The sequence below is a fragment of the Maylandia zebra genome, linkage group LG19 (genome assembly GCF_041146795.1).
Source record: "Maylandia zebra isolate NMK-2024a linkage group LG19, Mzebra_GT3a, whole genome shotgun sequence".
Lineage (NCBI taxonomy): Eukaryota > Metazoa > Chordata > Actinopteri > Cichliformes > Cichlidae > Maylandia > Maylandia zebra.
The window spans coordinates 10056912-10066054 of record NC_135185.1 but is presented as its reverse complement, the minus strand read 5'-3'; the positions used below and the strand labels follow the sequence as shown (position 1 = coordinate 10066054).

Here is a 9143-nt window from a genome sequence, read left to right as displayed (position 1 = left end):
TCACTCTGAAATACATGATCACATAGGAAACTCACCTTCCTACAGGAAGTCTCCTCTTTGCTTGAGTCTCTTTCTTTTCTCAGCTTGTATATTGTTGTCAATCTTTGAGCGAACGAAGCAGAACAGTTCTTGTGAGCATGCTCACAAGAACAAATGTTATGATATTCTTGTGAATATCATAACATTTTAAAACTTAGCATACTCTGCTTAATGTGTCACAATTAAGTTAATAAAAATGAAATGAAAAACAAACATTTGATCTATGCTGAAGTGAAATTCTGCAGATACAAAATTTAAAAAAGAACAATATTAAGTAGAGCACTGATATAATTTTAGTTCAATGAAAATAATATTTCAGTTAAATTCATTTCTCATTGAGTCAAATGTCTTCATTCACAAACAGTGCTGTCTTACACGCCACACATCTGAACATCAGACTCATCGTTTGGCTGAATGTAGTGTGAGTCCTCTTATCTCTGTGTTTATTATTCTCCTGTTTCAGAGTTGTTGATTTGATTGTTGTTAATTACATTCACCTGCGTCTCCTCCCCCTCCTGCGTCTAATCTACAATCATTTACTTCTGCATGAAATGATTCGAGTGTCGCCTCCTCCAATGAGAAACATCATTAAATGACGATAAAACAGTGATTAAAAATCTCTGAAGAACTGCAGCAACTAAAAAGACAAAGGATGAATGCTGCAGAAATAAAGGTTGATTCTGTTCATCTGAATGTGAACCTTTTGCGATTTACTTACCTGGATGACTGAGCATCCATCAAGACCTTCATTGAAGGAATCAGATTTCTAATTTTGTTCACATTTATTTTATGCTCCTTTTGCAACCTTTCAATTTTATTTCCCAAAGACTCTGCAGTGAGTTTGACATTGTGTTTTGCAGCCAGACCCTCAAATGCTTCAAGTTTTTGGAGACTTTTCTAGTCATTCTGACTTTAGAAAAATCCCTGACTCAGCTTATTACAGATGATTCAAACCACATTTTGACAAATCAGTCATTTCAAATTCATAATGAACGCGATAAGTTACACGTCTTTAATGCATCATAAACAGCTCAGCAGACTTTTCACCAGTGGACACGTCACAAATAACCGCTGCAATCAGTGTTTTCTTCCATACACAGCCGTTTATTGCATGTCTGGCTTTATGTTTCCACAGCTGAGATTCTGTGTGTACAATTACAGTTTCAGTGCAGCGTGAGTCTGTTCACACTGAAGTGATTCCATTTCTCAATGACCTCTTGAAATCCATAAAAGCAAATAACTGCAGTATTTCAATGTGGATGAAGTGACTTGATATCAATGAATCCACTCCAAGGATGAAGTAGGGAATGCTGCTTTGCTGTTTTTAATCAGTCTCCAAACATTTTCCACTGAGCATTTATCGAATATTTCAGCAATCCATCCACATCGCAGTCAAACCCGAGCACGTACAAACTACTTGAAGGCTCGAGACAAGACAAGACGACTGACACGCACAAGCGAACACGGTCAACAAAAACCACACTGTCCCTACTCACCCATTCTCCAGGCCGCCCGACCGGTAACCAGGTGAATGTATTTCCCACTCATTCATTAACATATTCACACTGAAATTTTAAAATTTAAAAAAAAAAAATCTTTTGACAAGTTTGGTTATATTCCACTGAACACAGTGAGGCATGAGGGTAACACCTCCCACGTGACAAAGAAGCTAACCGTAATCCCTGGAATAGACAAGCAACACCATACACACAACACTTTATCACCACAAAGTCCATATGGCTCCAACACTGTGTTTGGAAAGTGTTTGTTTTTCTAAATTTTAACAAAAAAAGATTTTCAAAGATATATTGCAGCAATGCAAAGTTTGTACAAGACAAATGTTGTTGTTGTTTTTTTTGCAAATGTTGATATTTTACCTACAAATTGATGTGAAATATGATGTCTGCAAAGACCTAAGTTGTGGATTTTAGCTAGAACAGCATAATTAATATCTGTATTATTCCTCTGACCCTGTCTGCTGACAGGTCCTCTGGTGCTGAGGTGGACTCCTCCTGTGATTTAGCCCACTTACTTACAGAGACAGAGAGACTGATTCCCTTCTTTTCCACTGTCTCATCCACACTTTCACACACAGCTGGTGATGCTTAAGACCACTGACTCACATTTTTGGATTCTTATTTTCTTTTGAACCCAGAGATTTTTGGACTCTACCCTTCAGATAAGTTTTTATTTGGGTCTGTGTACAATAAGCTGCTGTGAGGGATGTTCTCTTTGTGTGAGTGATGTTTGGGATTTTCATGGAAATTCAACTTGTGTAATCAGATTTTTCTAGAAGCGTTTCAAAGTCAGGTTACCAGGGTGCGCCCGACATTGAGACCTGAGGACTAACACGTGGCCAAGTCTTTATGCTGGTAGTTTTATGTATTAAAATGTTTTTGTCATTTTCTTTTTCATCATTGTAGCATAAACCTGTGGTTGTCAAATCTGTGGTTCGGTTCACTAAAGCTGGTTTGTTCTTTAAATTTGCATCCCTGCCTCTGGACTCATTTAAACACACGGCTGTGCTCCTGTAATCAAACCTGTTGGTCCATTAATATAATCTATTCAATAATTGTCACCACTGTGTGACAAGAATAAAACAACATCCTCCAAACCTGCAGCAGGAGAATAAAAACTGTTCAGGGTTCTTGATGTTTAAGATCAGATTTTTGAAACTAGATGAAAACACGAGGAATGTTTAATTTTCCTGTAAATCTTTCCTCTATTTATTATCCTTATATAGTTTGCTATTATTAATACACACAGCATCACAACCAATTGTTAAATTTAAAAACTGCAGTCAGTTTATCATTTCAGACCAGGCCACCAAACTGCATTTTATTTTTATTTTATTTTATCCATTTTATTCTACTGACCCTCATCCACCTTTTACCAGCTTGTCCTTCATTTGCTTTTTGTATTTCCAGCCTATAAAATTTCTTCCTGTCTTGTTTTGTGTGTTTGCTCCTTGAATTCAGAGCTCTGACCTTCTGTCCTTCTCTCTGCTGTGTTTCTGTCACAGCCACTTCTCTCTGACTGGGATTGGCTGCTCAGCCTGAAATGTTCTGCAGGAAAACCAAGACTCATATTTCCAATGACTGTAAAATTACTGTAGGTTCATTTTTAGAACAAGTCACTGAAAGTCGCTCAGTTTAGTTTCAGATTATAATTATAGATTTGTATACATGTACCAAATAAATTATTGCGTTATGGAGTAAACAGGGACCTCTATATTACATTTAAGCTGAGAGTTCAGTGATTCACCAGGTTTACTTATCCCACCCCCCAGTTTAGGAGGATATTATGAAATATGCTAAAATACATTTTATTAATACCAGACAGGAATGATGAAGATGAACATTACTGTTCATAGGGATCGTTTGTGTTGTAGTTCCTCACTGTGACCACTGGAGGGCAGTGAACTCTGATCACACTCTACAGTCAACAGCAAACAAACGCCACAGAGCAGTTTCTTTTCTACACACGTCTGCTTATCACATGACATCAAACACTCAGATTCAAAAAATCAGTTTCATCATTTTATTAAATCAGAGAAAATGTAATTTTCGATGAGAGATGCCACATCAAAAAGTGTTTAAACTCATTACACAAAAAATAGAAAAAACAACACTATTCAGCAGCTCTTCTACATTTTACAAAGTTTATAATGTTGCCACAGTTCATATCTGTGATCACATTTGTTCCTGTGTTGATGTGAAGCTGGGAGAAGTTACTGTTGTTTCTGCTGTGATCAGAGGAAATGAGACCTGCTGAGGCCTCGGACACACTGATCAGTTTCATTGTCTTTTATTTTTACAGACCCAGAGCTTTTTCAAACACCTTCTCAGCAATTTCAGTGAGCTGGTTGAGGACAACATTCATAACTTTGTTGTGAAAGAGAGACGCATTGCTGCTGGGATTCCAATGAATGGAATAAATCTGGATGCTTCCTCTGCTACAATTAATGTAGCTACGCACCCAAGTTGGGTCATGACCTTCTGGAGGAGCTTTTTAGTTATTTCTGCTGCAGTCAGTGGTGAAATGATGACAGCACGCAGATAAGAGTAGGGCACACCTGTTCTGTAAAAAGGTCTCTTCAAAAACAGGATATTGAGACCAAATGCATGAACATAATCTGTGACTGCACCAACCAGCACAGCAGCATCAACTTTAGCAGAGAGACCAGGAACTGGAACAGCTGCTCCAGCTGCAGACAGAGTGGCCAACCAATATAATCGGCGCTTGAGAGCTTATTTCTTCTTGCTGATTATCTCTGGGTTGATCACTCAGGTGATTTTTCTCTAGGGCAGTCTCCTGTTCAGATGACCTCAGTTCAGTCTCCAGTGTCACCGCTACCTGTAGCTCAGTCTTCAGTTCTGTCGGCCACTCAACCATCCATCATCTCTATGCAGCGAGAAAATCTCATATCTATCGATCGATCGATAGATAGATATGCTATACAAATAATATGTTATGTGATAGTATGAACATTTACTTAAAAGCTCTTGTAGTGTACATAGTAATAGTGTGATGCAGAATGAACCTGTTGGAGGCTGGGACAGCACAGTGTGAGGACACAGCATAGAGCTTTATACCAGCAGACAAAGGAACTCAGTGTTCAGGTGACTATTCTTTATGGAGACAGGATATTCTTCATTTCCCTGGAAGAATGTGATAAGTGGACTTTAGTGTACAGGAAAGGGTAACGGTTAATTCCACAGAGCAGTCTTTGTGGTTCACATAAAAGTTTGTAGATTAAATCATCTCCATGGAAACCAGTTATGTTTATTCACTAGCTGATAAAGAAAGGTCTGAGTCTGGGAAATTCAAAACTGTGCATGTTTAAACAAGGCTATAATCATGTTGGGTTTAACCAAATTTAGTTCAACGGTATTTCTGTGACAGAAACTCATACTGTGGTGTCACCTAAAAAAACTTAACAGGGAAGCAAAGTTGTTTGCACAGACGCACATAATAGATTTCTAATCGTTTGGAGTCTTGTGTTGTCTCAGCATGTCAAAAGAAAGACTCTCCTTATGCAATTTTCTGATACCCAGAGTCTGTATTAGTGTGAATGTATTAATATGTTGAAAGTATCAACTGATATTTACACGGATTTGTCACTTAATCTTGAAAATAAAGAGACAAACACGTTGCAGTCAATGATTAATGCAGTAGTGTGAAAAGAAGCCAGTGAAGAAAAAATGCTCAATGTGTTATGTCAAGCTGGATGATTCTACTGCAGTGGAACAAAGTAATGGCTCCCTGGCTTCAATCAGGCGGTGGGGGTGTGTAGTCGAGGTGTAGTCGCTGGTTGTGTCCCAATTCAGGAGCTGCATCCTTCTGAGGACCCGGCCTTCACGCTCTACATGGGCCGGGTCCTCCAAAGACCAAGAAGGCTGGAAGTGCGAGGCTGTGAAATTGGACGGTCTAGCCTTCAGATTTGCGTCACCGCTGTCTCGGTTTAGTTTAATAAACTCGGCCGTCTGCTCCTTTCTATCTAAAATATAACAGGACACTGGAGTAAATTCTTGACCATCTCACACATCTGTTTGATCAGTTTTCTGTTTGATTTTATTCACCTGCGCTATGAATTCTGGGATTGGTTGGGCCATGAAGGATACACCTGACCCATCCTTCAAATCTGGGGAAATTAAGGACGAATTTGTCGGCCGCATTTGGAGCAGCCTTTGAATTGGGATGGCCTTTGTCGCCTCGCTGTGACATAATTGGCCTTCAAATGTTGCCTCCGAAGGACACGGCCCCTTCATTGGGACATAGCATTTGTCTCAGCTGCAGAGGAGGGGTGGTGCAGCAGGCTCGTGGAGGCTGGCACGCCAGCTGCAGCTCATCAAGCGATCACGCTCTTCCTTCTTGAGTGCCAGCAGTTCCAGGGAGAAGTAGTGTGGTGGGGAGAGAGCTGGAAAGCTGTCTGGAACAACAAAATCTAACAATATAAGCTATTGACAAACACTCTGAGTGTTGCAAGTGGTGACTGGGGTTTACAGATCATTTTTCTACCAAAACCTAACAATGAGAAATGTTTACAAAGCACTAGCATCTTAGCACAACACATTAGGTTATATATATTTGCCATTACAGCCAAAATCTTGCTCCAGCCAGTTTGGATGAAAAATAAGTTGTGGGATCAACCTATAGCCCCTGTTGATCTACAACAGGCTTGGGATGAGTGGGAGAGTGAGCTCCCAAATCCAAAATTGAATGTGAACAACACACCAGCAATTCTGTGAGCCAAGACAAATAACATCAGTGTAGTTTTTCATACAAGCAAACTGTTTCAAAAGAACTGCTCAAGACTCGTAGCTGCAGAGTCTCTTCCCATTTCCATGAAGAGAGATGAGATAATACTGATATATATGAAAGAAGCATTTACATCTAATTTGCATAACAGAGACACGTCGGTGCAGCCGTTATAAAACCCTCGAGCCGCCACACTGAGCTTCAGTCACCAAACAGCAACCCGTCGACTCCACAGGTGAGACGATTCGACTCCGGCTCTTAGGTGAGTTTGATTCTGTCGTGCAGTGTGGCAGACACTTTGGCAGAAGTCAGCCTGTGCTGAGCTGTAATAACACCAATGTGACCTGTGCAGGTGTGCAGTTTACATCATGTCAGGTATGCAAAGGTCTCTGCTGTCCTGGACCGTGCTGGCCCTGCTGCTGTCAGCTGGAACCAGTCTGGGGGATGTTAATGTGAAGTGGCTGACTAAAACTGTAGAAATCATCAGGACGAGGTGAGGACACCAACAGCATCAGTCACACATCAAAGGCTTTCTCTAAAGTTTGCATTATTTGGCAGGTATACAGAAAGGGACCAGTTTTGTGCTGCTGTGAAGATCCCAGGGAACCTGGTGAACCAGGAGAATCAGCTGAATCAGGACCTTGAAGCGGTGCTTTCACGCGACACAGATGCAAAGATGCAAGAGTCTTTCAACGGAAATGCGAAATTTTATTATGGTGACTCAGTGGTTGCAGCAAAACCTTATGGTAACCATGCAGAATACCGTGTTTTGAAACACATTATGGATGAGTGGAAGGATGAACGCACTGATAACTTCTTGCTCATCTACACATATCTGTCTCCATGTTCAGACAGATGTGCAGACAAAGATAGCAAGAAACATATCCTTGAATTTATTGATTTTATGACAAGCTGGGGCAAAGAGTATGCACTTGTGTTTCAGAAACCTTACTCTGAACCGGAAAACCAAAGGTCCATTCCTGAAGATGAGTTGAAAAAAGCTCTGACTGCAATTGCAGAGGTGATTGGTGATCAATATATATTCCGTTGTTACAAACCAGAGAGCGGTCCATTTCACTGCATCAGATGCTTCTCAGAAACAAACGACATTGTTGATGAGTGCTATGAGACTAACCAGGAAAAGCAAAGTGCAAAGAGAGCTCATTCACTAGACTCAGGCAGTCAGACAGACAGTGATGTAAAGAAAAGGAAGAGCTAGACAGTGACAAAAGTAGCGGTTGCAGCAGCACCAATACAAGTTAAAATTTATCAAACAAACCTACATCATCGCTGAACTCACATCTGAGTGATTGAAACTTTATTCATGCTTAAAATAATTTGTTTTCAAACTGATGATTTAAATTCTGTTTAAAATGTTTAAACATTAAATTGTGTTTAAAATGTGAATAAAGTCAATCTTAAAGCTGCTCTGTCTGTCCCTTCTGTTGCAGTCACTCAGAACATCAGCAGAGCTGTGACCGTCACCTGATTAAACTATTATTGGTTTAAATGTAGCACACTATTTACAGGCTGTTCGATAACCTCACCCATTCATGGATCACTCAGCACATCTGCTGCCTTTTTTCTTACCTTCACATTAAAGCAGGTCAACTGTTATATTTCTTGTTTTTAGTTTTTAGAGTCGATTTAGGAGCTGGCCTCATTTTTGCTATAAGTCAAATAAGAATAATAGAATTGAAATCAGCTGCTCCTCCCGCCGGGCCCTCAGCCCGAGCCCTGCCCGAACTCTGGCCAGTACTTGACCCTGCACCTGCTGTTTTTGGGCGTGTGGGAAAGTTACTCAGCAGCAGGAGGTGGGACTACTGGTACCTTTAAAAGGGGGCCTGGGAAAGCCCTCGGGGCTTTTTTCCTGCTGTCTGTCCTTTGGGGTTGGTCCCAACCTGCATGCGCTTACAGAAAACACCCTAGGGGAGCTTTGCTTTTCCTTCTGTTTTGCTGAGCTGCACTGTTCAATAAAACAGCTGGCAGAGAACTTTGCTCCTCTCCTGTGATTTTTGTGTTTTTGACTTTAATTGAAATTGGGAAGCTGAGATTCACCTATTGCTAATCTGAAGAATTACTCTCAATTGTGACAACTACAGCGTCTCTTTGTCTACTTAACAGTGGTTATTATTCAAGGATTCAAGGAGCTTTATTGCCTTCGCGTCACATGCTTATATGGGGTAGAACGAAATTACGTAGACACGGTCCCGGAACGAAAAGAAACAGAATAACGAAGAAACAGAATTTAAGAAAATACTTGCACTCCATCATTGCCTACCGGAGTTTTGCTTTGTCCGCCTTCTCTCTGTTGCTGTTGCTCTGCCTTCCTGAACTGGAAACGTCTATGTGATGAGAATTGGTAGCGTTCCTGTGGAGCTTGCTCATCTGGATTCAACTGGTTTCCATCTTCCACCCAGTAACTCAGAAGATCCTTTGTTTGGTGACATTAAGGATGCTGAAGATAAAGCAACAGTCAGGAAGACTCAAACTGAATATCCAGGAAATCAGAAAACAGCAGAAGCTCTCTTTAAGGTCTCATGTAAGAGACAGAAGTCGTACAGGTGGAGATTAAACTTGGACACCAAGAAGACCTGTTGAGACTCGATGCCTAAATCTTTGAGTCCGCTGTCAAAGGAGGAGTACACAGTGTGACAGTAGTTTATTGGTTTAGTCTTGTGTCATCAGCGAGGAGGCTTATTTCTTTTCTCAGTGCTGTACAATTACAAAACTGGACTTAAACTTAACACAGTAAGGATGAGACACACTTGTTTGAACTGTAATATAACAGCACCAAAAAACATACTGTTGAGTTCAAGCAGGATAAAGTGATATATTGTGAT

The 9143-nt window shown here is 40.5% G+C and overlaps 1 long non-coding RNA gene across 1 annotated transcript; it reads left to right on the top strand.

Moving 5' to 3' along the window:
* The first annotated feature begins 5929 nt into the window (after positions 1-5929).
* LOC143414076 (uncharacterized) lies at positions 5930-7794 on the top strand. Its single transcript, XR_013094634.1, has 3 exons — positions 5930-6562; positions 6653-6793; positions 6859-7794. It is a non-coding gene; the product is annotated as an uncharacterized LOC143414076 (long non-coding RNA).
* Positions 7795-9143: the final 1349 nt, after the last annotated feature.